This window comes from Triticum aestivum, chromosome 2B (assembly GCF_018294505.1).
Source record: "Triticum aestivum cultivar Chinese Spring chromosome 2B, IWGSC CS RefSeq v2.1, whole genome shotgun sequence".
Lineage (NCBI taxonomy): Eukaryota > Viridiplantae > Streptophyta > Magnoliopsida > Poales > Poaceae > Triticum > Triticum aestivum.
Genome location: NC_057798.1, coordinates 423,346,351 through 423,373,304, shown reverse-complemented (window position 1 = coordinate 423,373,304; position 26,954 = coordinate 423,346,351).

The following is a 26,954-nucleotide window of genomic DNA, read 5'->3' as shown; positions in this document are numbered from 1 at the left end:
GCGTGCGAAAATGTAGCTGGTGGGTCCCAGCAGTCAGAGGGGCAAATCTTATTTTTTGCCCAAACTCACTTCCTTTGCATGCGAAAATGTAGCTAGTGGGTCCCAGCAGTCAAGGGGGCGAATCGTTTTTTTTCCAGACGCACTTCCTTGCGTGCGAAGATGTAGCTGGTGGGTCCCAGCAGTCAGGGGGGCGAATCGTTTTTTTTGCCCAGACGCACTTCCTTGCGTGCGAAGATGTAGCTGGTGGGTCCCAGCAGTCAGGGGGGCAAATCGTTTTTTTTTGCCCAGACGCACTTCCTTGCGTGCGAAGGTGTAGCTGGTTGGTCCCAGCAGTCAGGGGGGAAATGTTTTTTTTGCAAAATATGGTGGCCCGTCCGGTGGGTCCCCGCTGTCAGGTGGAGGAATAATTATTTTGCGCGTAATAAGGAGGCACTTCCTTGCTGCGGCCGTGGACCCAGCTGTCAGCCTCTCCACATACAGTCCATGTCCGATGGAAGCCGTTCCTTGACCACGTTGACCACACCGCGCCGAGAGCACTAGGGCGGTGGACGACGGCAAGGCCTAGGAAGGGGACGACGCGGAGCCGGGGAAGACGCGGCAGTGGATGCCAACGCGTAGAGGAGTACGAGGGTTCACTGGTTCGCTATGGTGTGAGGCTGCCATCGCCGCAGAATAACAGGGGGTGTGGGTGAGGAGAGGGATGGCCTGACCAGCGGTGGGAGTAGTAGGGGGAGGTGAGGCCTCTGGCGCATCGCAGCCGGCCACGGGAGGCAGGAGCACGAGGCACGACCGGCGCTGGTTCGGGCGGCTGGAGCAAGAAGGCCAGAGGTTGAAGAAGCACTACGGCCGTTGGATGGACATCGTACGGTCACTGGAGCTAGAATCGTGCATATTGACTAAGTTTACAAAGCCCTCCGTCCCCGTCAACTTAGTAGGCCCACAAGTCAGCCTACCACTATACTGGGTCCCAGCTAACAGGGGGAGTATTCATTTTTTTGTGCGTAATAAGGAGACACTTCCTTGCGTGCGAAGATATAGCTGGTGGGTCTGAGCTGTCAGCGGCGGTAACATTTTTTTCGCGAAAAACTGAGGCCCTTTCGGTGGGTCCCTGATGTCAGGTGGACGAATCATTATTTTGCGCGTAATAAGGAGGCATTTCCTTGCGTGTGGCCGTGGACCCAGCTATCGGCCTCTCCACATACAGTCCACTTCAGATGCATGTCGGTCGTTGACCACGTTGACCAGGCCGCGCTGAGAGCACCAGGGCGGTGGATGACGGTGAGGCCTAGGAAGGGAACGACACGGAGGCAGGGAAGACTCAACAGTTGTTTCCCATGCGGAGGGGAGTACGACTGGACGAGGGTTTACTGGTTCGTCTGCCGTCGCCGGAGAATAACAGCAGGTGTGGGTGAGTAGAGGGATGGCTAGCCCAGCGATGGGAGTACGGTGGGGCGGTGAGGCCTGCGCGGCAGCACAGCCGGCCGCGGGGAGGAGGGACCAAGCAGTCCCGCCGTCACTTGTTTGAGCGGCTGGAGCAGGAAGAGCAGAGATTGAAGAAGCACGACGGCCGTTGGATGGCCATCCAACAGTCACTGCTTGTGCCTCAACCTTTTTTTTAGGAAAGCCTCAAAACTGTGGAAAACAGCATACATCCCATCTGCCATTATTTCTAATAATTTACAGCCCATTTGCTAATTCTTAAGGTTTTTTTGGAGCCCATATTCTTTTTATTAGCATTACAGCCCATATTGTGGCCACGGTTAAAAAATTATACGAAATTTTGCATATTTCGGTGCGGTCCGAACTGTTTTTAATCCCGAAATTTCGACTCACATTCAAACTGATTTTAAAACTAAATGTATATCAATATAAAATCCAACAAATTCTCCACGCATAAAAACTAGTGTAATTTAAAATCTCGAAATGAAAAAAAAGATATTTGAAACTAATTGCCGCTTTGATGTGTTTTAAATATGTACATCCCATTTCTCATTACTGATGGGCCATTTTCTTGGCCAGCCGAATGAAAGCTCTCCTCGTCTTGAAAGATTTGCAGCCCAACAGGCCTGACAAAGCGACTTACTTGGAAAATCACAAAAAAACTGGGTTGTGGCCGTGGACCCAGCTGTCAGCCTCTCCATGTACAGTACTCTTTCGATGGAAGTCGTTCCTTGACCACGTTGACCACGCCGCGCGGAGAGCACCACGGCGGTGGACGACGGCGAGGCCTAGGAAGGGGACAACACGGAGCCGGGGAAGACGCGGCAGTGGAAGCACGCGTGGAGAGGAGTACGAGGGTTCACTGGTTCGGCTGCGGTGTGAGGCTGCCGTCGCCGCAGGGCCTGGCCATCGGTGGGAATAGTAGGGGGCGATGAGTCCTCCGCGGCAGCACAGCCGGCCATGGGAGGCAGGAGCATGAGGCACGACCGGCGCTGCTTTGGGCAGCTGGAGCAAGAAGACCAGAGGTTGAAGAAGCACTACAGTCGTTGGATGGACATCGTACGACCACTGGAGCTAGAATCGTTCATATTGACTAAGTTGACAAAGCCCTTCGTCCCCGTCAACTTAGTAGGCCCACAAGTTAGGCTCCCACCAAGGTGGGTCCCAGCTAGCAGGGGGAGTATTCATTTTTTTGTGCGTAATAAAGAGGCACTTCCGGTGCGTCCGAGCTGACAGCGGGGGTGGGGGGGACGTTTTTTTGCGAAATACGGTGGCCCGTCAGGTGGGTCCCAGCAGTCAGGGGGCAAACATTTTTTTTTCAAAATACGGTGGCCCGTCCGGTGGGTCCCTGCTGTCAGTTGGAGGAATCATTATTTTCCGCGTAATAAGGAGGCACTTACTTGCTGCGGCCGTGGACCCAGGTGAGACTCTCCACGTACAGTATACTTACGATGGAAGTCATTCCTTGACCATGTTAACCTCGCCGTGTTCCGTTGCATGCATGCGTCCATGGGCGTGGTGCATCCCCACTGTCAGCCTCTCATGTACAGTCATCTTCCGATGACTCTCGGTTGTTGACCACGTTGACCACACTGTGCCGAGCGCACACAGACTGGAACGACCCGGAGATGGGGAAGACGGGGCAGTGGAGTCGCAGATGGAGAGGAGTGGGAAACTTCACTGGTTCGGGTGCGCGGCAGCACAGCCGCGGTGCCGCCCATGGGAGACAGGAGCAAGAACAGATGTTGAAGAAGGAGCACGACTGTTGGATTAACATCCAACGGTCCAGCTGCTAGAATCATTTGTTGATTAAGTTGACAAAGCCGTGCGTACACGTCCGCTTAGCAGGCCCACAAGTTAGTCACCAAATCTAACGGGTCCCAGCTGTCAACGGGATGAATAAATTTCTTTGCAAAACAAGGAGGCATTTCCTTCCGTGCGAAGATACAACCGGTGGGTCCCAGCTGTCAGGTGGAGGAAACATTTTTTTCAGCTTAATAAGGAGGAACTTTCCTTGCGTGCGACCATGGACCTCGTGGGTCCCAGCCGTCAGGCTCTCCACATACAATCCTCTTCCGATGACTCTCGTTTGTTGACCACGCCGCACCGAACACAGCGAGGCGGTGTACAACGGCGAGGCCCCGGACGGGAACGACTCGGAGATGGGAAAACGCGGCAGTGGAGTCGCAGATTGAGAGGAGGAGAAGAGTTATAACTGGTTCTGTTGCAATTCATATCAAACTCAGGTTCATAGGACACGTTCATATTCATAGCCAACATTCACTATCAACAACTCAAAAGATTCATATATACACAAGCTCAGCATATCTATGCATCCAAATGATTGATAGATCACACGACAATATTCATACATAATTCACAAAAAGATTCAGATATACACATGTTTAGTATGTTTATGCATCCAAATGATTAAGATCACAGCCAATATGATCCATGGACGAACTTTAATTACCTAGGGTACATACTGGTAAATGGTGTTCAATCAGAGGTACTTCTTGCTAAAATTAGTTCGTGTACGAGTAAACTTTCGAGTACATAAGAGGCAGCACAGACAATCTGAACTTTGCTTGTAGGTTTATCCTCAAATAGTGGCCTCGTGCCGACGGAGGTTTGAGAAACTTGGCCACTACTTTCATCCAACTAGTTTACTGGCTCATCTTGGTCCCGTATCTCGCCAAAATTCTACATTGTAGACGAGAAAGGAGGCGGTTGAGAAAATGAACCACCCAAAATTTTTGTGCAGTTCAACTGAAATGGAGCATCCTTGGCATGCAGACTGATTAAGTCCCAGATGAATATACGCGTCAACCAACTTGTCTAGAATCTTTAGACTCCATGCCATATAGTTCGCTACCATATGTGCCGATAACCAAAAGGCACAAGTTGGGACCAAAGACTGGACTGCGTTTTTCTGGGCTATGCACCAAGCAATATTTTTGGCGTTCACTCTCCTAATACTTGGAGTTTGACAATTGGTTGACGCTGGTTGATACTCGAATGAATATAGGCACTCCTTGTCAACATCAATGCTTGCCTGAGTGAACTTTGGAGTACATAGCAGCAGCATAAGTACCTATCCATCTGATCATTTTGTGTAGTTCTACTAAAATCACCCGATGTAATGATTTGCCTGCGAGTTCAGGCTCCAAATTACTCCTTTATTGAATTGGCAAACAGTAGCACAATACCAAATTACCAATACATATGACAGGCACAATAATCAGAATAAAAACCAGTACCAACTTGTGTGAGGTAGCATATCAATTACTATTTCCTTTGACTAGAAGCCGAGATAAGCCAAGCAACTGACAGCAAAGGAAGAAAGCAAGCGGAGATTAGCGACTGACAGGAAAGGACGGAAGCTGTCAAGGCAATGAAGCACCCAAAGTTTTTGTGCAGTTCCACCAAAATCGAGCATCCCTATTGGCACATATATTGAGAGAGTGAGATTACTGTAATAGTGGGACTAGTTGATGAAACATACACTAACAAATAGAAGCACCCTCATTATCTTAATGGGTAAAGTTAGCAACATAGTAGTCTTGCTTAAAGAGAGGTATTAGTTTATTTAATCAGTGCCAATTAGATCAACTCAACACTCAAAGCATTGCCATTTATCATAGGTTGCAAAACTTAAAAGTGCAAAGATAAAGGAGTTTCTCATGACAGTAGCACGATACAAATAGAGATGACAGCAAACTAATATGAATGAAGGCCCTAGGCCCGTACCAACCTGAGAAAAAAAGCTTATTCATGTAGTCCCATAAGAGATGATAAAACACTCACTGGAATCACACAATAGTATATATTTTTGTGCACTTCAAATGTATGGTTAAAATCACTCTTGTTTACCAGTGCTGAGATTATATCGAAAGATTGTCAAGAACTTCCAGCAGAGTTAAAGCACTCTCTGGGATACAGTTCATTGTATTGTCTTGTGTAGTTCCACTAAAATGTATGATTGGCACAACATGATCCCTGTTTGCACAAGTAGGAACAAGGTGAAACCTTCATTAGCTTAGTGAGAAAGGATAGGAAGACATTAGCATATTACTCAAACAGTAGCATCAAATTCATGATGGACAATACGCAAAACATTGCCTCACTGAACCAATGGCAATAAATTGACATGCAAAACAATAGCACTATTATGTCAAGACACTAATAATATTCCCTCCCTGCTCCACCACATGATTCACCTCCATAGACAAACATTCACACATACATGATTCAGCATAGGGTCCTACTAAAGATTTGTTTAACTCCAACAGGAAAATGAGGCAGTAATAAATTAGTGGTACTTAAGTGCTCCTAATTAATTAAGTGAGACAACAGAAGTGGAAGGGCTCCCTGGAGGATCGTCTCACATGTAAGGTAGTCGTTGCCGGAGCCCTTGAATTGCCTCGACTGAGGCCTCTGGCTTCAGCAAGATCGCCTTGGCACTGTTTATTTTTCTTCTTCTTCCTCTTCATGCTATGTTTCTCTTTCTCCTCACCAGTTGGTGAAACCAAGTACATGATTGGCCTTTTAATTCAGAATTGGTTTTGTCAGTGAGGGAGTACAAGTGTACTAGTAAAAAACAGCATTATTTTCTCATGGCAGTCGGAAAATAGAGATGAACACATGCATTAAATATCATTCTTACCTAAAGGAAGGTTATGGCGCCAATATGGATGATGAGGATTGGAACACAGATCTCCCTTTGTGCAATTCCACCAAAATGAACCAACTGTTCCATCTGACATTCCAGTTAAATAGCACAAAAGTCACTTCTTTTAAGAAGAGTTTTGTGTAGTGCACCAAAAGGTCACAACAGCAACCAGGTGAATTGGATATTCCTGTTTGCACAAAAAGGCACATAGGAAACAGTCAGAGTCTCAAACAATTACATGCAAAAACATTTGGCTAAACTTGTCAGAGTCTCAAACAATTACAGGCAAAAACAATGGCATGGCTTCATTTTTACCAGAGTCTCAAACAATTAAGAACAGCTAAGGCTGCGTTCGGTTCATAGGTTTGGTGCAAGATTTTCATAGGAACACAATTCCTACCGTATTCTTTCCCTTCCAACCGTTCGGAACATGGGAAAGGTGAATAGTGTTTCATAGGAAAGCTGGTCTGGTAGTACTGATTCCATCGTATTAGAAACATCCACGCGCTGCTCATTTTTGGGCGGAAGCCTGAGGCATGCGCTCGCTGCCATGCGTTAGACAGGTTGTTGTGCTGTGTTTGCCAGAATAAAAAATCAACCTATGTGTGGTACGTGAGGTGAGGACAAGAGTAGTCACTATGCAGCTGAATAAACAAATAGCTTCTCATACTGCCAAGCATGCTACTCTAAAAAAACAAATCTGTACATTTCGTAGTCCATCCGAACACATTCTCTTGAGAGTTTCCTCCGGTTTGCTGTTCCATAGTTTTATACTTACATTCCTTTCCTATTCCTCTATTTTCATCAAGACCTATGTTTTCTGCCCCTTTATTCCGACCGACGCCTAAATATTTGGTATAACGGCATGGGATAGTGGGTGCATCAGCAGTACAGCACCATGTACGTAAACAGGGGCATAAAGTGGCGATTCATAGTTTGTTGCCCCGAGAAACAAACATCCAAGAACCATATCTGGGTTGGTCCAATTTTTGTTCACTCTAGCCACCTACTCCTATGTGTGGATAGCAAATCTAGTCCTGGTCATACCACTATGTACAGCGTTACCCCTATATTTCCCTTTTCTACCAAGAGACCGGTTGGATGACCAGTCTATACTACTTTCATCCCCTTTCCTTCCTGTTTGTACCAAGTCCGATGTACATACTAAATTCCCCCACCCCCACTTTATTTCAATGACAAGTATTTTTGGACGGAGGGAGTACAAGATTCGACTCCATGAAGTAGCTTTACCTCTAACAATAGAAGAAAAAAATAGGTGACATTGGACCATCCGATCGAGAGGGGCTGAGAGGTAGAAAATGATGCACATGCAGCGACGTAGCGAGCTAGGGAAGTAGAGCTAAGGCGGTTTCGAATGAAGATATACCTAAAGGTCGTCGGGATGTGGATAGGTGGGCGGCGGGAGGCCGGATCCGCCCACAGGCAACTACGAAGGGATCAGAGGACCTCCCGCGTCGGCGCTCGGCCAGAGATAACGGTGCGGCCGGCAGTGGGTCTCCTCCCTCGCTGTCGATGACAGCCTAAACGCTGCCCCTCCTCCCCTTCACCGGCGGAGGGGGATACGTCCGGATCTGTAACCAGCGGTGAGGATAGAAAGCCAGTGTTTTTTGAAGGGAGAAAGACAGGGTTACTACCCCTATCTTGTTTAGATCTAGAGAGGATGAGAGTGAGTGAATAGAGCAGCCCTAGCAAGCAAGCGCGGTGGCTACGACCTATATATAAGTAGTGGGGTAGTTTTCCTTTTTCACTCCATCAAAACAATCGTTTAAAATTGTGTACTATACTACATGCCAGGTCGCAGTTTTTTTAGTTGTTGATTGTTTTTGGAGATAGCTACTCGCTTGTTCCAAGTGGTGTTACGGTGTGCCAGGTCGCACTTTGTTTCGTTCAAGTCTGGTAGTACTACAAGTCCCTCCATTAAATGAAGAACGACCCCCTCGTAAAAATTGTGACAAGCCCACGGCTAAAATTAGCGGAAACGTGGGTTGCCCCAACATGCATTATTATTTATATTTTCTACTCCCTCCGTTTCTAAATATAAGTCTTTTTTATTAGCCACACCTAAGACAAGAATTTTTTTTATTAGCAGTGAACCCCACATGTCATAGACACAAATTTTTTTGGCAAGATTCCCTTAGGCAAGCCAAAGTGTGTCTAACAATTTGAGCAACTCAGGTTAGGCAAGTGTGGCAAGTGTGGGAAAAATAATGTGGCAACATAAGACAAACATAGTCACAATCCAAACAGCCCCGTGATTTTTTGTGACATGCATGAAAATTTGGTTAGTTAAATTTATAGTCAAAATTTGGCAAGGTGCATCAAATCAACACATGCAAGTATCAAAAGGAAAGTCACTGCATGCATGCATGCGTTGTACTCCCTCCATTTCCAAATATAAGTCTTTTTAGAGATTGCAACAAGTGACTACTCCCTCCGTTCCTAAATGTAAGTCTTTTTAGGGATTCCACTACAAACTAAATACAGAGAGGTGTGTAAGTCATCTTATGAAAACCAAATAATCCCAAAACACTTAGGCGCGGTGCATTAACTTTTACCTCGTTTCTTGTTTTTGACATATCAACCAATAAGAGATGAGGGGTGTGCATATTTTTAATGACTTGAGACTACCAAACACGACATGCACTGGTTAGTTCATTGCATGCAATGCTATTAATTAACAAATAAACATTAAGGTCTCACGTTTTTCCCTCCTCCTTGGTTACGGTGCACAACCCAAGATGACTTACTCACCTAGACGGAGGGAGTACTCATTTTGCATAGGTCCACGCGCTTAGCACCGTTTCCTCCTGGGGTCACCAATGTTTATTTGCTAATTAATAGCATTCCATGAAATGAACTAGCCATTGCAAGTCATTAAAAGCATGCACACCTCTCATCTCTTATTGGTTGATACGTATGTCAAGAAACAAGAAACAAGGTAGAAGTTAATGCATCACGCCTAAGTGTTTTGGGACTTTTTGGTTTTCGTAAGATGAATTACACACCTAGACGGAGGGAGTAGTATAGACCTGTAAACCGGAAAGGAGTATTTGCCTTTCTAGAGATTTCAACAAGTGACTAGACTTCGGCTCAAAAAAAAACAAGTGACTAGACTACACCGTGTGCAGTACCCCCTCCCCTCCGGTTTATAGGGCTCAAATCTCAAATCTCATGAACCAAGGCATTTTGCGATTGGAGGAATGTATCTCGTACTTTAAAAAACTACCCTAATTAAACTGATGCATTAATTACATAGTTCTCTCGTTTTCCTCTCCGCCTTGGTCGCCGTGCACAATATTGAGAGAGTGCTTTGATATGTTTTAGTCTCATGACTAGCCACCCTTTGACTCGGCCACACTAGTCTCCAACCAAACAGACCCTAAAAGTAGTGGGACTAAAACATGTTAGCCTCATCCATGCTTGGATCCAAATACTAAGGAGACTAAAATCAAGTTAATGACATTTCAAAGCATCCGGGCCCGCGTGCCATCCACCAAATCACAGCGAGGTGCTACAGTCGAGACTCACCTGTCACCCCGGTGTGGCCATCATGACTCGTCATATCACAAAACCCACACCTTTACCCGCAGTGGTAAGGTGGCCTCCAAGTTGGACTGGACAAAGCAACCATCATTTCATTGGAACGCTCGTTCAAGCCCTTTCTTCCCTTTCTTGAAGAAAACCTCACTCCAGGCTACTCACTTCTGCCATTTTTCTTCACTACCGACGAAGGAAAGGTGGGCGAATCAGTTATGCTGCTATATTTTCATTCCAATAATCTTCTTTTTGCGAAGCACCGACCGATTCTCACATCCTATTCTTTTCCCGTTTTCATTGCGATTGTGGTTTCCTTTCGATTGCTTTTTGTTTGTCAGTTCATTGATGGATCCTGGAGCACTAGGCAAAGAGTTGTCGGTGGACAATCCACTGGACACAGCGATCTCCAGGAAGCGAGCACCAACCAACGAGTTGACCATGTTGGCGGGCCAACCCATGGAGACGAAGAACTCCAAGAAACAAGCACTGGCCAAAGAGTTGAGGATGTTGGCGGAAGAACTCCTCAAAGAAAGTTGGAAGAACAACAAGGGCCCCACCGTGCCTACGCCAGGAGCTCTGATTGCCACCTATGTGAGGCTCAAGATCGAGTTTGAGGAGATAGTCGCCGTTGAGAAGCAGTATTCCCCTGGCAAGGTGATGGCCCCCATCGAGGACAAGGAGATGGTCCCCGGAGGGATGAGATCCCCCGGTGAGCTGCACAAGGTAAAAAATAATGGATTATTACCATAGTTGTGGCTTTTGATTATTTGCAATGTGCTTGCTTTTTGATTATTTGCAATGTGCATGCTAATATGTTAGTGTTGTGCAGGTGCCAGTGGTTGTCCTTGATGATTCCAATCTCGTGGCCCGTCCTGTTGGCATCGCCCCGGAGATCGATTCCGATGCTGCTGTCCATCCTGTGGACATCACCCCAGAGATTGATTCCGTGTCGCGGTCAGTCCTGTGGACATCGCCCCAGAATTCGATTCCCATGCCGCTGTCCGTGCTGTGGTCATTGCTCGAGAGATTGATGACAAGAAATAGTTGGTCGCGCTAATCCTTCAAGGTAGTTTGCATTGCCCTGTGTTTAATTACCAGAATGATGCGTGTTATCAAACCATCTTAGGGCTAGTGCACTGTCTTGTGTGGGTGGATCTTGCTACTTTTGTTTGATAGTGAATCATGCGATGAATCATGCGAACCCTCTCCGAGTTATGGACACAGATGTATCCTCACCAGCTTTTGATGTAATACATGACATGCTTAGATGTAAGTTTGAACTGTTTATCATATCAGCAAGGCTTGTTTGATGATTCTTGGTGTTAGTAGGCTAGCTACTGTGCGAGCTATAGTACTTGCAAAACACTCACCAAAGAGAAATGTAGGGGCTGATGAGCTCGTGGTACGCTTATACTTATCCCTCGTCGATCGACCAATAGCCCTAGCTCCTAAAATTGTAGGCTTAGCGATCGATCAGACAATAGTCGACATACATTCAGGCCTCATTTGGTTCATAGGGTAGGAAAATCATAGCAAAAGTACACAGAATGTGCAACACAAAATCATAGCAGTGCAGAGACGTACTCCCTCTGTTCCAAAATAGATGACCTAGGCGGGCTAGCTTGTCCTAGTGGGTTTCAGTGATATGACGTGGTACAGTGCCGTCCAGTCTTTGCGTGTGGTAGCAGTATTGCGGGTACAGTAAGTTTTCTTGAAGAAGCGGAATTCAACAAAGTCATGATGGTTCCTTCATCCGAACAACTTATGGTGGGAAAGGTTGGGCCTGTGATACGACCGGGGTAGACCAAGATAATTTTGTGCATGGCAGGTGGACCAGGATGGTCGATGTCCCACATGTCAGCGAATGAAAGTATTCTTTCCGATATAGAGGACGAGCAACGAGTATTCATTGTTTATTTTTGATGAAAGCTATTGTCTCCACTGTTACTCCTTGACTTTGTCAATGCCTCTCTCTCCTCCACATAAGCGGGGACTACTTGTTATGCATGCAGCGGGCAGCTAGCGTCTTGAGGGGCCAGGACGGTGAGAGCGGGCTCCGGAAGCGGTCCAGACTACAGCATGACCCACCTCACATTATCACCATATATTTCTTGGAGTCCGTGCGCGGCGGGCGGGCGATCTCTTCTCCCTCACCAGTTTCTCTCTTCTCAGCCGATGCCCGCCGAGCGATTAGATTTCGGCTATCGATGTTTTATTCAATTACGGTCCCACATGTCAGCGAAATTGCAAGACAATGCGTGTCCCCTTTGGTGAGCGGCGTGCGAGCCGGACTGTCGGGGTTGCGACGCGCACGAGTCGTAAGTGTGCCGCCTTTTCCTTTAGAACTTGCGAAGCGTAACATTTTCGCGCGATCGATCGATAGAAATCCAGAACAAAATGACGAGGGCGGTGCTTTCCCGCTCGTTAGGCGGGCTAGTTCGAGTGATATGACGTGCTACAGTGCCGTCCACTTGCTCCATTTTTATGTAAGCAAGAGTTTACACTCGTACGCCGGAGGAGTGCGAAGCACCGCGGATCTGATTTTGATCGAGGGATAACTGTTCCCTGCCAAATAATGGAAGATTGTTAGCGATTATAGCATGATAGTTAGGCATCTCCAACGCTGTACCACAAATTTACACCGGCATCTGTCCGAGGACACTGATGGATGCCATCCGATGCTGCCCGCATACCTTTCGACAACTATATGAACTAACCGGACGAAATTCGTGCAAACAAAGCAAATTTCAAATTAACTGGATGAAATTAACCGGATGAAATTCATTACATTTTGAAAACTTTTCCTACAAACTGGATGAAATTCATTACATATTTCGCACAAACCGTACTAAACCTACTGTAAACCTAATCTAAACGATCGCTGGCGCCCGACCACCAAGTCCGGCCATGAACCCGAGAAAGCCGGCCATTGCCTTTGCCTCCTCCTCATTCACCTCGATAACCTCCTCCTCCGGCCGGAGCACAAGGTTATGAAGATTTCCGCCTCCACATCGCCGTCAAGCGGCTAATCGGCCGCCGATGTTTACCCCACCAAGATTGGCGTCAACTGAGTGGAGTAGCGGTGGCCTTCCCGGGACCAGAGCGGCGGCGACCTACCGTGTACTACTCTTCCTCGCTGCCGGCTGCGCCTGCGCACGCGCACCAGCTTCGTGGTCGTGGCGGCAGAGGGCGGACCGGGGGGTGCCGGCGATCTCCTTTGTTTGCTCCTGTGACAGTATGTCGAAGAGAGCTTTGGAGCGCGCCTGGAGCGGAGCCGCCGATGTCCCTCATCTGCTCCTGCGACAGTACATCCAAGAGAGCTTCGGAGCGCCACGAGGCCATGGTTGAAGTGGTGCCGACAGAAGGAAGGGACCGGAGGAGAATAAGTGTGGGTCTTTGGCTATGGCTGGGAGCTGGGGCTCAAGTTAATATAGCGGGCGAATGGTAATGAGCCGCGGCAGACGGATGGACAACTGGAGCCGGAGTAGGTTCGTCGGGCGTGAATGCGGACGCTACTTCAGTGACTTAACTGCAGATGCGTTTGGGTGTCTGACATGTGGGCCCAACAGGCGTCTGGCCCGCATGTCAGTGACACACCAATTGCACCTGCAGTTAAGTCCAGTGAATGCGGCATTGACATTCTGGAGAGACGGTGACCATTTCAGGCGCATGCGGACTGTTTGACTCGTCAACCATACAAATACGGAGCTATACGCTGAGCCAGCGACCGTATAATCACCATATCTCGTATACAATGATCAAAGCGAGCTATCAAGACAAGTTCGATGACCGCCAATGCATTTTACTCGGTAATAAATGACCAGGATTGAAGGGGAATCCTAATTTGCTTCGTCTTCTGTCCTTGAGCTCTTGACAAACCAATGCACTATACGGTTGTCCGGCCACTCCACCCCAGAGCTCTCACCAAGCGTCGTTCATGCCACCGTGCCGCACACTAACCGGTAAGGCAGCGATGGCATCCCTCCATGCCGAGTTCCTCGCCACCCACGAACGCACACAAAATGGTAGGGAAGTGATGGCATCCCGCCGTGCCGAGTTCATCGCCGCTCGCGACCTCACAACTATGTGGGAGGAATTTGAAGATGCCAAGGCCGAATGGGCGGTAGAGCAAGAGGCGGCCAAAGCCGCACACAAGGAGCGGAAAAGTCAGAAAGCACTCAAGAAAAGGGAGGCCCGCCTCCGCAAGAAAGAAAAGGACGCACACGCTGCTGCGGAGAGGTCGGCAGAGATCCAAGCACGGTGGGGTGTCACGGACAAAGTCGGGAAGGAGAACGACGGCGGCTGGCCAGCATGTGAGAAGTAGTAGTACTAGTAGTTAGTGTGTGTGTCTGTGTCTGAGTACGAGCATGTACCAGCACTACTAGTTACTACTGTAGTTTTTAGAGAAAATTAGCAGTACATTAGCCTAGACTAAGTGGAAAAATTCCTATCCTATGCATCAAATGGCATATCTTTCTCTATAGGAATTGAGATGCATGTCATCTCACTTCCTATGGTTTTCATATTCCTATCCTATGAACAAAAGGAGGCCTCTGTTGGAGTAAATACTGTAGCTAGCAGTACTGCTGGTACAGTAGTTTTCTTCAAGAAGCGGAATTCAACGAAGTCATGATGGTTCCTTCGTCTGAGCAACTTCAAAGTGGGAAGTGGGCCTGTGATTTGACGGCTCATTAGTCATTGTTACTGCGGCGTGACGACCTGGGTGACTCTCCCTTGGAGTTCTACGTGCATGGCAAGTGGACCAGGATGGTCAACATCCCACATGTTGGCGAACAGAAGTATTCTTTCCGATATCGAGGAGCAAGGAAACCGCGTGGTATAGTATCACTGCTGATTGGTTCGCAAAAAAAATAGTATCACCGTCGATTTATAATTATTTTTTATTTCTGATGAATGCTAGCGTTTCAACTCTTACGACGAAGGGTGCCAAACACGGCACGTGCTGGATGTCCCACACGTCAGCTAAAGGAGTGGGACATGAACAGCGTGGTAGAGCCCGGCGCAAAAAACAGTGTGGTAGAGCATCTCCACTTCTTCCACTTCTGGGTCGGAGACCACACGTAGTAGTACTTAGCTGTATGAACGATACAAAGTGCGACCTGGAGAGAAAGACACGTCTAGTTGGAAGGTCTCGGGGCATACACGTAAACAAATATAAAAGTTAATACGTGCCTCCAACTAATATAGTAGTAGTAGAGTACTTAGACACGTACTCCATTACATCACCGTGCATTGCACGTACAACATTTAGTGGTAGTACATAGTAAGAGACAAATGTCGCCCAAGAGTTCCCTTCTCGACCTACTTTTGGGTGTTTGGTAGAGTGTATGGAGGGTGCATGAGTCCATAGTAGTTTAGCACAAATACACTAGAAGCATGCATGAAGAGAGCATGCATGAAGAGGGGTGCTAAGTTGAGCATGCATGAAGAGGGAACAACTATGCTGAGACGAGAACGCAACCAAACACACCCTGTATGCCACGCATGTTCATACCATTTGTGCCTTTCTACTTCACTTACTGCGCTACATTACTTAGGTTCGTATGTCCACTCCTTGGTACATGTCCGTCTCGTAGTTCCAGTGCCACGTGTTCTTCATATAGATGGAACGATCGTTGCATAACACGTGCGCGTTGATGCTAGATGTCTCGCGTGTTGGCAAAAGGATGAATAAAGCTCACGTAAAAAAATAGAGTGGAAGAACATAGATTCCGGACGACCGGGAAGGAGCAAGGAACCTCGTGGTGGAGCGTCTGCACTCATAATATTTAATATTATTCAGCGATATAAAATTAACCAATCATCTCCACAGTGGACTGGAAGAGTACGAAACACGACAGCCCAGTGTAGTTACATCATAGTAGTACATGGCTAACCCGCACTATCACCATATTTCTTGGCTTCCGTGCGACACCTATCTCTAGTAATCCAGCAGCCTCTATCGCTTCTCCCTCCTCGTCTCAATCAAAGTGCGGCGGGCTGGTGTTTCTGCCGTCTATTGAGGTCGGTTAACTATCACATGTTAGCGACATGCCAAGAGCATTCTAAAAAAAATTCCTTTCACGTTCCGTTTTCAAAAAGAAAAAAAATCCTTTCACGTACGAATTTGCCTGTATGCTTTGAGCAACTTGCATGTCCTATACTGCTCCTGTTTGATACTCTAACTTAGCTAGAGGTTAGACTAACTCATGACTAACCCTGAACTAACTGTAGCCAAAGAGGTGTTTGGGTGACAGGGTTAGATTGACAATAAATGCACTTCATGGAGAGAGAAAAGTGATTTTTCAGTGGTCCCAATGAGAACTATATCCAGTTAGCACCTCTTGGGTGGGATATTTTTTTTTGGTGGGTTCGGTGCAACTTGCTCCAATTTAAACCCTCGTGCTTGGATACTTTAGGGCTATTTGAGCACCAACTAGCTCAAACTAACTCTAACCCATGGATCCAAACAGGGCCTATGGCCAGTCTCGACGCGGAGCAGTCGCGTGCACCGGGAAGCAGCGCTCTCTCGGCCGTCGCGCCACTTCAAAGCCAGCGCCAGTGAGAGGTCGCCTCCGCTCTGGCCGGGCATTAATGCGGCACTGACGCTCCAGGCAACGGTGACCGTTTCACGCGGGAAGCGTGCGCTGGCAAGGGAGTATAGGTTTTGAACCGTTTCAGGTGTAGTAGTAATGGTAGGTTGCAAAACTACTCAATTATTGCACTGAGTTTCCTAAGAAATTGTGGTAAAAAACGTTACTCCACAGCCCGCTTCCCTTCTCCTTCCTGCTCGTGATTTACGTGACCATGTTAACTTGGTTGTGTCAAAAAATGTCACTTCCTGCTTGTGATTTGCGTTATATAATTACAAGCAAGATTCTCGTGCATTGCACGGAACATCAATATGCATTTTTTTACAAAACACCTGTTGTGATTGACCCATGCAGGAGTAATCCCATGTGTAAAAACTAATGATATCTCGAGAATTTTATCAGAAAACTGGTATCTTGAGAATGTCATCGAAAAAATGAAAGATGAGAGATAAGGCGAGGAGGAGTGGAGCATGGTGGTGACTGGTGGTCGGAATGGGCGGAGGCATGGGGATGGACGGCACCGGCAGGCGGCAGCGGCCACCATGCATGCTAGATTGTTCCAGAGACTTATTCCTTTTTTAATTGCTGAGCAATGAGGTTGCGGGAGACAATGATGTGGGGAGAGGTGAGAGTATCTTTTGTGAAATTATCATAGTCTGCTTCCTATCTGTCAGATATAGATCATACGGTCTGTATTCCAAGATGGCAAGCACACCATCATCGCCAACTCGTTTTTTATAAGGGTATACAGATGATAAGTTTGCTGACTACTAAAGTAAAGTGGAATCTGTCCATGTTATGCAAGTAAATAAAGGTGATTGTTTATCATACGGGTAAGGTTGGATGAAGGGTGGTAGGAACAAATGCTCCGCCTAGAGCATGTGTGTGTGAGATGGAGTCTTAGTGTGTGTGGTGTGTGTGTGTGTGAGAGAGAGAGAGAGAGTGAGAGAGAGAGAGAGAGGAGAGAGAGAGAGATGGAGTCTTAGTTTGTGTGTGTGTGTGAGAGAGAGAGATGGAGTCTAAGTGTGTGTGTGTGTGGGGGGGGGTGCATGTGTGTGTTTGTGTGTGTGTGAGAGAGAGAGAGATGGAGTCTTAGTGTGTGTGGGAGGGGGGGGGTGCGTGCGTGCGTGTGTGTGTGCGTGTGTGTGCGCGCGCTTGTGTGTGTGTCCCGGGATCCTCTGTGGTGGATGTAATTTAAGTGTGCATGGCTTCATCATAGAGAGGTGATGTGTATGGCAGAGGCCACCAACGATGGGGTGCGAGAGAGAAAATGCCCGTAGGAGGGAAGAGAAGGTGCGTGCGCATCAAAGGAGTCGACATCGAGAGAACGTGTTTGTTCGAGAGACACCACGAAAGATTACTATATATCGATGGTGCATGTAGGCGGCAATTAAACAAAGGGATGGTCTTATTGGTTTCGGGGATATATAGGGGAAGAGTGAGAGGCGCGCGGGGTTGGCGGGGGGGTAGCCAGAAGGAGATTGTTAAGTGTGAGTGTGTGTTTTGCCCATCCAGGCGGAAGTTATGTGCACAAAAGAGGAGAATGATTCGATGTGGCGTTAGGATTGAGGGTAATTAACTACATATGGAGACATAGAGACCTTGAACGTGCATGTGTGAGAGGTATAGATGTATACGTGGGATGTGTGTGTGTGCGCACGCGCATGATCGAGATAAAAGAAAGAAGACATAAGTCCTAAGAACAACGACATGGGAGAGACGGATCGGTATGACAATATGCATGCATGTGAGAATGCAGGGAAGAAGGCCCGACAATTGAGCATGTGTTTTTGTCTTTAAGAGATGGAGATGCTAGCTAGAGAGACATCCGTTAGTTTGGGTGTTGGAGATGACCGTCAGGTGGTTCAAAGGGTGAAGTTATATATGTGTGTGAGAGGGCACTTGACTGCATGCATGTAGAGAGAAACATATGTAGTGTGCGTGATAGGAATCAAGAGTGAGGGCGAGAAAGAAGGTTGATGGAGAAATAGATAAATAGAAAGATAAAGATGCTAGCTAGTGTGCGCTAGAGATAGGAGTCGAGTGGATCAGAAGGCTTGGTTATGTGTGTGGGTGTGAGAGAGATAGAGAGAGGGTGCATGTGAGTCACATACAAACAAATATCAGAGAGAAATGAGATCCAGAGAGACGGAGTTTTGTGTCTGCGAGAGAGAAAGATGTTTCACAACGAGAGTGATAGCTAGAGAGACATATGAGTGAACTCAAGATATCTCTAGGGAGAGAGGGTGTGTTTGAGCGACATACAAGAGAACAATGGAGAAATATGAGACCCTGGGAGACAGAGTTTGTGTTTGTGTGTGAGAAAGAGATGTTGAAGAGGAAGAGTCGTAGGTTCTCATATCTAAGGAGCGAAAGACATCTCTGTATGAGGGGTGTGCGAGTGGCACACATGGGAATAGTTGAGAGAAATGAGACCCCGGGAGACAAAGTTTTGTGTTTGTGTGAGAGAAAGAGATTCCACATGAGAATCATAGCTAGAGACACATAGCAGGGAGCGAGATATACTTAGAGAGAGAGAGAGAGTGATGAAGGTCGATGGAGAGAGTACCGTTAGTGTGTTACGAAGATAAAAGATCATTGTCGACATACAGGTAGCACGAGAGATGCCTGAGAGACGATGAACGCGTATAGGTCCAGAGAGATAGTCTTATATAAGCATGAGTGATAGCTATATGAGACGAATATCTGGGTTAAAGGGGATTCAAATATTTAAACTGGAGATCACGACATCGATAATATCATAACGCAAATTGGTGTATCAAACATGCATATTCATTTGAATTTGGGCACACGTGTAATGTTATATAGTTTATCAATATTGGTGATCCATAGATTCTTCAATTACAAACAATGCATGGTTTATATGTAATTAGTGTCTAAACGGGATTACACTATATGTTGCGTGTGTGAAACACATTATACATGTTTGAGAAGTTAAAAAAAACCGCATGAAACACACATTAATTGGAGACAGTTAGCGAGGAATGCATACATTGGATTTCAACATAAAGTGGTTTCAAATATTTGAAAATCCAAATTGATGGATACAACCTTATGAATCTGAGATCATGCCATTTGTAAACCATATTTATGTATAAATGGTGTTGTGCTTTTGAAAGTATATATGTAAAAAATGATGTATATAGAATGTATTTCCAATTGAAAATGGATCCCGCCCGAAAAAAAATAGTAGAATACAAACGGGATTCGAATTGAGTTGGCACGGTAAACGTGCACTGTGCAAAATTTGAACGAAGCGGGGAAAGTCGCAGTAACCGCCCGAAACCAAAATCTGCGAGATGGAAATCACTACTGCGTATCCCTGTCGCGCAAAGCCTATCTGCTGGATTTCTATAGGTTTCGATAGGGGTAGGTTTGTAATTTCACCCAAACGTGACGTAACCGCCTCTCACCTGGATTTATACACGGTGGGCGCCAAAACACAGTGTGCCCTCGGCCGAAATCGACTCCCTCCCAGATTCATATTCATACACGGTGGGCGCCAAAAACAAACTCTCGTCGGCAAATATTCGGTGTATGCGAGATTACCGTCCTATCCCCAACCGACTAATGTTGCTGTGATGTAGTAGAAATTTGAAACGGGGGCTAAGTTTGTAAATTTCCTCGCATTTGAGACAAGCGCGCCCTGACTACATGGTTCCCCCCTTCCTCTCTACCTCCCTTTTCCCCATTCATATTCCGTGGGCGCCAAAACACCCTCTCCACCCCACCCTCCTTTGTCCGCCGCCGTCCGCCACCCCATCCACCGCCGTCCTCCTCCACCATGCCGGAGCTGATACCCCGCCGCCGCCGTCCATTTCAAAAGATCGACCTCTCTCATCCACGACTTCAGACCGGGATCCTTGCATCCTGTCCTCTCGCTTCATCCCCGCTGTCGTCCACCTTGCCGGCGCCGCTCCTACGACCGTCTCGTCCACCGTGCCCTGCCGCCACCATCTACCCTCCTAGATCTCCTTCCACGCCGCCCACAGCCATCGCTACCGTAGCACCGTCAAATTCTCACCAGATGCGTACACGGCGCTGCACCAGAGGCGGTACTCTTTCGTATCTGCTCAACTTATTTATCACAGCAAGAAAATAGATCGCCACTGCTTTACTCTGATTTCTTGTCTTGGTTGCGAAGTTGCCTTTGTCTGGTTTGCACCTTCAGATCCGCCATGGCACGCTCAACACTATACTCCCAATGCTTATGGTTTTCCCCTTTTATATTCCACACTAGTTAAATCACAGTAGACTAAATTTCAAAATTGGGTCAGTCGATTTTTTAGAGCTCGCCGGAGTTTGCCGGTGCGATCCAAGGGGCTTGGGTGGTTGTGGAGCCTCGCCGAACGAAGAAAACTCGACGCGGGTGGGGGGTGGGGGTGGCGGAGGAACACATGCGGTGGGGGCCGGTGGTCCGGTCGGCGGCCCGTGCGGTGTTCTGTATGGGAAGAATCACAGACGAGGAAGAAGAAGGGTTAGGAGACGTAGGATCTTCATCCAACCGCCTGAAATGGTCGAGAGGCAGCTGGGAGTTGCATTCTTAATGCGCTTTGGTTCATCATGTGTGGGCACTGCGCAACCAACATTTTATTATCCAAAATCTGCTTGCTCTTCTTTACCATGTTCGATAGTGCTGGCCTGTACGTGATCGATAGGCTTTCAATTACTAGCGGCAATACAACACCGTATTTTCAAGCCAGTTCCACTTTCCCGACTTATATATCGTGGTTATGGTGTACCCCTGTTATGTACACTATGATCTGCCTAGTTGCTGTGTGCTCTTGTTTTCATGGTTTGGCAATAAACTATCTATACAGTATATTATGAACCTATCATCTTCCAGCTATCCTTACTTTTGGAGCCTATTTTTTTGTGTACTTGTGCCAGATTATATAAATGCACGCACGATATTACAGCACACATGAGCTCTCTCACCAGAATCCATTGATAGCACATAAGTGTTTACAGGGGCGCCCCTATATTAGAATATCATATGCATTACAAAGATAATCTCACAACTATTTATGTTTTCATGGTTCTCAGATATTATACGCAATTACAGTGAATATCAGAATCCGCGCATCAGAAGAATATTGTGGAACACTGCAATGACTTACAAAATTGGCACCAAGGCATTGAGTGCCATTTTGGAAGCAATGTAACTCGTACGCTTCCCACCTGTTGATTCTTGTTCAGAATATCATTCTAATGACTATTCTAACCTCGAGGAGTCAAAGGCAGATGGCCTGCTGTTCACCCATCAAGGTGCCTATTCTAATTTGTCAAGGTTTTATTGATTGCGCGTATCTTGCATATGTTGTCTTGCATTTCTTCTACTTTGTTGCACCACCATCTGCTTAGTTTACTCATCATATAACTCGAGATGCTATGCCCATCCATTATCAATACATATTCCATCTGTCGTCATACCATGTTTTTCCACTCAAATGCTGTTCTTGTGCATCAGACATCAAAAAGGAAGAGGGTGATTGCCGAACCTGAAGGAGCACCAGCAAAGTCCTTGAAAAACGTGGTGGTGCCGGAGAAATCAGGCAGCGCCCCACTTATATTGGTTGTACAACCAGTGACACAAAACATAGGACCGACTCCAGCAGACTGTACCCATACTTCACTGGCCACACCACTAGCCCCACCACACAGGACCTGCACTCCAGCAAAAGGTATACCGATTTCATTTGCCATAGCACCAGCCGTACCACAGAAAAATCCCACTCCAGCAAAAGTACAGCAAGTCCACCGGCCGAAGACCTATCCCAACTGCAGAGACGGCTAATTCCTGCAGATTGGAACCCCATTCCATTTATTCCCAGTTTAAAACACAATGATTTCAATGTTATTAGGGACTACGTGCATATATTCCCATCATGGGAAGATTATAGTGAAGACAAACACCATTTTCACATCTTCCTGTCCAACTTACGTGTAAGTGCTATTATTCATGGTTATTATTTTCTTGTTTTCTGCTGATCGAACACATCAATGATTTACATTACATTGTTGTAACCAGGTGAGGGTCAATCTGGATAGTCATGACGAGCAAAGCTTGCTTGTGCTTTTCAAGGGAGCATTGCAGCAGTATCGGTGTTACCTGAGGAAATCACACTTTGATGGCAAGTCTATAAACGAATTTCCGGTGAAGTCTCCTGTGCTAAATTTAGAAGACATTGAATGGAAAAACCTTGTTATGCACTTGTCGGAGTAATGGGCCACGGGTAGGCCAACCCGACTCCCAGAACCTTTCAAGGCATCAGGGCAGGCTGCGCCCCGCGAGTCCAGAAGGCAACTCCAAACAAGTCGAGTCCAAGAGGGGACTCCTGATAAAGCCGAGTCCCAGAGGCGACTCCAGATAAGCCGAGTCCCAGAGGCGGCTCCAAGGAGGCCGACTACGGAAGTCGTCCCGCAACTCCAACCACCCTGTTAATTAAGGGCAGGCATGGCCACAGTGCGCCGTACCCATGGAGATCTCCGCCCGGCGCGACACTGTTGCCATGCCAGCCCTGACATCAGCCCTTGGGGTGGGGCCCTGTACCCATGATGGCCTGTCTGTACGGCCCGGAGACGGCGGGGCCTACCAGTCAGCGGGAGTACTGAAGACGGCGAGAGCACCAAGAGTCGGACCCGTTGGGAGTCGGCCCCAGGAGTCGGCCGGCCCCTCCCACGGGCCCCACAAGACATTAACCAGACACGACAGGGGAATGGCAACAGTGACCGCCCGATAGGCGGCGGCACTGTTGCCATGACCCCACGACCAAGCCCGCGTCATTAGATGCACGGCTACAGTAATCTGCAGCCGGCACGACCCGCCCGCGGCGAACAAGGGTTGACGCCCTCGTACCAGGCCAGTCGGTGGGACCCACCAGTCGGCGGGCCCCAGGAGTCGGTGGAGAAGACGGCGCCTAAGAGACAGACGGCTGGGACCCGCGCCCAGCCGGTTTTACCATTGTACCCCTGGGGGGTAGGCCTATATACCCCCCTAGGGCACCCATGCAAAGGGTTCGGAATCATCTAGCACTAGACATACCATATAGGAAGGAGAGAGCGATCCTTGCCTTCTCCTTCTTCCAGAAACAACTCGAGGAGCAACCTTGTACTCACTTTGCCATAGTGACCATGCGGAGACCCGCCAGAGCAGCAGTAGGGGTGTTATCTCCTCGGAGAGCCCCGAAGCTGGGTAAGATCCGCCGGCGTGCATGTCTTCGCCTCATCCCCTTTCCTGGCACCGGCGACGTTCTACTCACTCCGACCATGATAAGCCGTCCTTTGGCATATGTCGCACCCAACCCCCGACATTTGGCGCCCACCATGGGGCGAGGTGCACCATCGTCCGGAGATCTGTTCTAGACGGGAACCCTTTTCCTCCCTAGCGAGCGCAGCCAGCCAGGCTCGCCAGACGGAGTCTGCATTGATGCGCTGCGCGGCGCTGAGGCCGCCTGCGCAGCTAGCTGCCTCGCCGAACTTGTCGGCGAGGTTCGCCTCTCCGACAAGCCTACATCTGACGCAGGCGCGGGTGGCCCCAAGAGCCTCCTCGCGGGCCTCCTCGATCAACTCCACGTCACTGGCAAGCCTGTCGTGGACTTGGAGTCCGTGGGCTCCACCGACCCGGTGCTGGTCGACTCCGATGCCGTGTCGCTTGACATTTTCCCCACCAATGTGGTGGTCTACGACGAGCCGCTCCCTCACGAGGAGAGCGGCGGAAGCACCGTCACGGAGGTGCTCGTCATCAGTCACGATGAGCGTTCCAGTGAGGGAGCTCATGACCCGCTCGACGTGGCTTTGCAAGACCTGAATGCGCCCATCCTAGAGGACGCAGACGCCGAGACGCTGGAGGCACGCCGCCTTCAGATCATCGAAGGAGCCAAGAAGCTGGCAAGAATGAGGCGCTTGTCAGAAGCCTACCAGCGCGAGATGGATCACGCTGTGGGCGGCTCGCCGGCTCCGACTGGGCCTAGCCGCCTAGGCGCGGTACGACAGCGCGGCACGACCATCGCCAACTTGTTCGGGGACAATCACCCCGTATACGCTACCCCTACGGAGAACATCCGCGCCGCCCAAGCGGTGACTGACGAGCTGAAGAACTTCGAAGGCGAAGATCGCCGCATGATGACGGAGCGAGTCCAGCATCTCCTCGACGCGGTTGCCGCGCAGAATGCAGCCGGCGGCCGCACGGAGGCGCCGCGGCGACCAAACGACGACTTGCCTCCCCACCGAGATCAAGACGCGACGTCTCGGACGCCGACTGGTGGAGTCCGGGGAAGAAAAGACAAAGAGCCGGCTGTCAGTCATAGTCGGACTCGCATCACCATCGAGCGCGACGAAGACGGCCGTCCGAGAGCAGTGGAACGGCAGGGCGACTACCTGCCTCCCCCACCGAGAAGAGAACGGCGAGTTTCCCCGCCGCCTGTTGAGCATCCGACTCTCGGTGGCCACCTTGGCCGCCGAGTGGGAGTCGGAGAAAATGACGCTCACCACCGGATCGACCGACTCCACCGATCCCTGGCGCTGGAAGAAGAAGATGAGCTGGGTCCGCCTTGTTTTGGGCCCCGTATTCGAGACGAACCTTTTCCCAAAGGGTTCACGCTCCCCCGAGACACACCCAAGTACACTGGCTCCGTGAAGCCGAAGACTGGCTGGTTGATTACTCCACGGTCGTCAACATAGCGAACGGCAACAAGCGAGTTGCCGTGAAGTATGTTCCACCCATGCTCCAGGGCACGGCCCAACATGGTTGAACAGTCTGAAACCCCACAGCATCAACAGCTGGGTCGACTTCCCCGAAGCCTTCATCTGCAACATCACAAGCACGTACAAGCGACCGCCCAAGCCGCGCCAGCTTTCCTTGTGCGTGCAAGGCCCTGATGAGTCGACAGGCGACTACCTCACGCGCTGGGGCGAGCTCCGGAACTCCTGCGAGGGCGTGCACGAGGTGCAGGCCATCGAGTACTTCACCGCTGGGTGCTGAGAAGGCCCCCTCCTCAAGCACAGGCTACTCTGCGATGAGCCAGAGACCCTCGACGAGCTGCTGATCATCGCAGACAAGTACGCCACAGCTGACTCCTCCATGAAGATGGAAATTCAAGTTAACGCGGCTGGCAAAGTGGCCCCTCAGGCTCCCAGAACCCCAGCTGGAGACTCCAGTAGGCGACAACAACAGAATGACAATAAACGCAAGGCCCAATAGCCGACTTCCAGCAGTCGGCAGGTTGCAACAGTCGAAGATCAACAGCCGGAGGGGCAGCCTCCGGCCAAGCGACAGAAAGGCGGCAAGTCCAACTGGTTGCCGGCCTTCTCTTACGAGCAGACTCTGGATGGTCCCTGCAAGTTCCATAGCGGCGCGAAGCCGTCAAACCATACCACCCGAAAGTGCCACTGGCTCACAAGAATCGCCAAGGCAGACGGCCTCCTTCCTCCCCCGCCTGTTGGGCCGCCGCCTCCGCCGCCGCCACCGCCCCAGCAGCCGGCTGCCAGGCCAGTCGGTGCAGTACAAGACGAGTACCCAGAAGAGCATGGAGCCTATGTGGTGTTCACCAGTGTGGCTAATGATCGATGCAGCAGGCGACTGAAGCAGCAAGAAGTGAACGTTGTGGCATCAAATACTCCAGAGTTCATGCATTGGTCTGAGAAGCCTATCAGTTGGAGCAGAGCAGATCACCCAAAGGTGATGCCGAATCCGGGCTCCTATGCCCTGGTCCTAAGTGCCACATTGGCCACTAATAGGCGGGCCGCCCGCTTTTCGAGAGTGCTGATAGACGGAGGCAGTAGCATCAACATCCCGTACAAGTACACTATGGAGAAGTTAGGAATCAAGCAAAGACAGCTGCAGAGCAGCCGGACTGTGTTCCACGACATCGTACCTGGCCTTTCCTGCTCACCAATCGGCAAGATCCTGATAGATGTTCTCTTTGGAGACAAAGATCATTTCCACCGAGAGCCAGTCTGGTTTGAAGTGGTGGATCTTGAAAGCCCATATCATGCGTTACTTGGCCGACCTACACTGGCCAAGTTCATGGTGGTTCCCCACTACACCTACCTCAAGATGAAGATGCCGAGTTCCAAGGGGATTCTGACCGTCGCTGGCGACTACAAGAAGTCGTCCGCCTGTGCAGCTGAGAGCAGTCGGCTGGCCGAGTCTCTGGTAATCGCGGCTGAGAAGCGGCTTCTTGATCGAGTCGTGGCGATGGCCGGCAAGCAGCCAGAGATGTCGCCCGACCCTAAGGAGTCGGAAGCTGAGGGTTCGTTCAAGCCGGCCAAAGAGACCAAGAAGATACCCTTGGACCCGGAGCACCTAGAGAGGTACGCTATCATAGGTGCGAACCTTGACAGCAAATAGGAAGGCGAGCTCGTGGATTTCCTCCGTGAGAATCGGGACATCTTTGCATGGTCTCCTAAAGACATGCCAGGTGTACCGACGGAATTCGCCGAGCACAAGTTACACGTCCGACCTGATGTGAAGCCCATCAGGCAGCCCTTGCGCCGCCTGTCAGAAGAGAAGAGAAGAGTTGTTGGAGAAGAGATAGCCCGGCTCCTAGCCGCCGGCTTCATTATGGAAGTATTTTTTCCAGAATGGTTGGCAAACCCGGTCCTGGTGTTGAAGAAGAACAAGCAGTGGCGGATGTGTATTGACTACACAAGCCTCAACAAATCATGCC